Genomic DNA, 4,290 nt, shown 5'->3' on the forward strand with positions numbered 1-4,290 from the left:
GCACAAAGCAAAATATGCGTTCTAAGTACGATGATACAAGTTCCTGGAAGCCACCTTCTAAGTGCTGAGCAGGGTAGGAATAATGGAGTCATAAATACCCCTGTCTGTCCCTCAGGATGTGGGCTTCAAAACCATGCCATCGAAGTCAACGACCATAAAGCAGGATGGAAGATCAGTCCCTGCGACAGCAGATCTTGCTAATCGAGATTACTCATTGGCTGGACAGTTAGACTGGGTTCACATACCATGGTCTTTGTGGCCAAGCTGAGTGATAATCACATCTTCTACCCTTATCCTGTGCAGCAGGCGAGGGAAGGAAACATAGATCAGATCCCTAGGAGTCACCAGAGGATCTACCACAGAGCATCTACCACAAACATCCGAGGATCCCCGGTCCGGGAGACAAATCTCTCCAGCTTGGTATTGAATCTGGACTTGAGAAGTTCCACATCCTTAGTCCCATCCCCGACCTTGAACACCTCTGGGTGAAGGGCCCAGCTGCTGACAACTGAGACGTTCGTCTCACAATTTTCAATGCCTGGACAGTGCAGAGCAGAGAGAGCTGGAATATGCACTTCTGCCCCTGGGAACCCCCTATAGGGGGCCACTAGTGTGGACCCACAGAGCACCCTGCCACTGGCATTACTGGATGCCGGGTACCCAGAGTGACTGCTGCCCAACCGGATCCAGTGCTGATCAGCAATATTACAAGCTGTCCCTGATCCGCTTTGCTTCAGGGTCTGAGTATTGTCCCTCTTGGCACCAGGGACATAGGAGACCAATCAAGATAAAGCTCTCTCATTTGCCCCAGAGGGGGTGTACAGAATCAGGCAGTAAACCCATAAAAACACAGAAAGAATCTTCTACAGGCAAATCCATCAAAGGACACTAACTGAGGCTGTGCAGAGCTGGGAGGGGGTGTTCCTGCATGCTTTTGGTGAATGTCCATTCATCTGTAGGTGGCTGCATAACCCATGAATATAAAGAAACTTCGTCCTGAGATGTATGATAAAGTGCTTCTAAAGCCAAGACATCTTATACCTGAAAGCATCCCATACAATAAGGTAAAAAAGTGTCCCAGTAATTGTATGCCCCCCCTCCCCTATCTATATACTTACCCAAGTCCTATCTCATCCTATCTTATCCAGCTCTAGGCCCGTCTGCAGCTGCACTGATCTCAGTTCCTTTTCTCACAGGACACAGTGGGAGCCATTGGTTCCTGCAGCTGTCAATCGAATCCCGTGAGGAGGGAGAGAGCCACACTGTGTGCGTCTATTGATGCGCACAGCACGGCTCAGGAGCGGCGATATCAGAGCGGAATACGAGAGACACGAGAGGTGAGAAGATAATTAAGTTCATGCGGGGACCACATCCCATAACTAAGAGCGGAGCCCATGGGGGGACCACATCCCATAACTAAGAGCGGAGCCCATGGGGGGACCACAACCCATAACTAAGAGCGGAGCCCATGAGGGGACCACATCCCATAACTAAGAGCGGAGCCCATGGGGGGACCCCATCCCATAACTAAGAGCGGAGCCCATGGGGGGACCCCATCCCATAACTAAGAGCGGAGCCCATGAGGGGACCACATCCCATAACTAAGAGCAGAGCCCATGGGGGACCTCATCCCATAACTAAGAGCTGAGCCCATGGGGGACCCCATCCCATAACTAAGAGCGGAGCCCATGGGGGGACTCCATCCATAACTAAGAGCGGAGCCCATGGGGGACCCCATCCCATAACTAAGAGCGGAGCCCATGAGGGGACCACATCCCATAACTAAGAGCGGAGCCATGGGGGGACCCCATCCCATAACTAAGAGCGGAGCCCATGAGGGGACCACATCCCATAACTAAGAGCGGAGCCCATGAGGGGACCACATCCCATAACTAAGAGCGGAGCCCATGGGGGGACCCCATCCCATAACTAAGAGCGGAGCCCATGGGGGGACCCCATCCATAACTAAGAGCGGAGCCCATGAGGGGACCACATCCCATAACTAAGAGCGGAGCCCATGAGGGGACCCCATCCCATAACTAAGAGCGGAGCCCATGAGGGGACCACATCCCATAACTAAGAGCGGAGCCCATGGGGGGACCCCATCCCATAACTAAGAGCGAGCCCATGGGGGGACCACAACCCATAACTAAGAGCGGAGCCCATGGGGGGACCCCATCCCATAACTAAGAGCGGAGCCATGGGGGGACCCCATCCCATAACTAAGAGCGGAGCCCATGGGGGGACCCCATCCCATAACTAAGAGCGGAGCCCATGAGGGGACCACATCCCATAACTAAGAGCGGAGCCCATGGGGGACCACAACCCATAACTAAGAGCGGAGCCCATGGGGGGACCACAACCCATAACTAAGAGCGGAGCCCATGGGGGACCACATCCCATAACTAATGAGCGGAGCCCATGGGGGGACCACAACCCATAACTAAGAGCGGAGCCCATGGGGGGACCACAACCCATAACTAAGAGCGGAGCCCATGGGGGACCCCATCCCATAACTAAGAGCGGAGCCCATGGGGGACCCCATCCCATAACTAAGAGCGGAGCCCATGGGGGGACCCCATCCCATAACTAAGAGCGGAGCCCATGGGGGGACCACAACCCATAACTAAGAGCGGAGCCCATGGGGGACCCCATCCCATAACTAAGAGCGGAGCCCATGGGGGACCCCATCCCATAACTAAGAGCGGAGCCCATGGGGGACCCCATCCATTAACTAAGAGCGGAGCCATGAGGGGACCACATCCATAACTAAGAGCGGAGCCCATGGGGGGACCACAACCCATAACTAAGAGCGGAGCCCATGGGGGGACCACAACCCATAACTAAGAGCGGAGCCCATGGGGGGACCACATCCCATAACTAAGAGCGGAGCCCATGGGGGGACCACAACCCATAACTAAGAGCGGAGCCCATGGGGGGACCACAACCCATAACTAAGAGCGGAGCCCATGGGGGGACCACACCCATAACTAAGAGCGGAGCCCATGGGGGGACCCCATCCCATAAACTAAGAGCGGAGCCCATGGGGGGACCCCATCCCATAACTAAGAGCGGAGCCCATGGGGGACCCCATCCCATAACTAAGAGCGGAGCCCATGGGGGGACCCCATCCCATAACTAAGAGCGGAGCCCATGGGGGACCCCATCCCATAACTAAGAGCGGAGCCCATGGGGGGACCCCATCCCATAACTAAGAGAGGAGCCCATGGGGGGACCCCATCCCATAACTAAGAGCGGAGTCCATGAGGGGACCCCATCCCATAACTAAGAGCGGAGTCCATGAGGGGACCCCATCCCATAACTAAGAGCGGAGCCCATGGGGGGACCACAACCCATAACTAAGAGCGGAGCCCATGGGGGGACCCCATCCCATAACTAAGAGCGGAGCCCATGGGGGGACCCCATCCCATAACTAAGAGCGGAGCCCATGGGGGGACCCCATCCCATAACTAAGAGCGGAGCCCATGGGGGGGACCCCATCCCATAACTAAGAGCGGAGCCCATGGGGGGACCCCATCCCATAACTAAGAGCGGAGCCCATGGGGGGACCCCATCCCATAACTAAGAGCGGAGCCCATGGGGGGACCCCATCCCATAACTAAGAGCGGAGCCCATGGGGGGACCCATCCCATAACTAAGAGCGGAGCCCATGGGGGGACCCTATCCCATAACTAAGAGCGGAGCCCATGGGGGGACCCCATCCCATAACTAAGAGCGGAGCCCATGGGGGTACCCCATCCCATAACTAAGAGCGGAGCCCATGGGGGGACTCCATCCCATAACTAAGAGCTGAGCCCATGAGGGGACCCCATCCCATAACTAAAGAGCTGAGCCCATGGGGGACCCCATCCCATAACTAAGAGCGGAGCCCATGGGGGGACCCCATCCCATAACTAAGAGCGGACCCCCATGGGGGACTCCATCCCATAACTAAGAGCGGAGCCCATGGGGGGACTCCATCCCATAACTAAGAGCGGAGTCCATGAGGGGACCCCATCCCATAACTAAGAGCTGAGCCATGAGGGGACCCCATCCCATAACTAAGAGCTGAGCCCATGAGGGGACCCCATCCCATAACTAAGAGCTGAGCCCATGAGGGGACCCATCCCATAACTAAGAGCTGAGCCCATGGGGGGACCCCATCCCATAACTAAGAGCGGAGCCCATGGGGGGACTCCATCCCATAACTAAGAGCTGAGCCCATGAGGGGACCCCATCCCATAACTAAGAGCTGAGCCCATGAGGGACCCCATCCCATAACTAAGAGCT

The sequence above is a fragment of the Aquarana catesbeiana genome, linkage group LG06 (assembly GCF_042186555.1).
Source record: "Aquarana catesbeiana isolate 2022-GZ linkage group LG06, ASM4218655v1, whole genome shotgun sequence".
Classification (NCBI taxonomy): domain Eukaryota; kingdom Metazoa; phylum Chordata; class Amphibia; order Anura; family Ranidae; genus Aquarana; species Aquarana catesbeiana.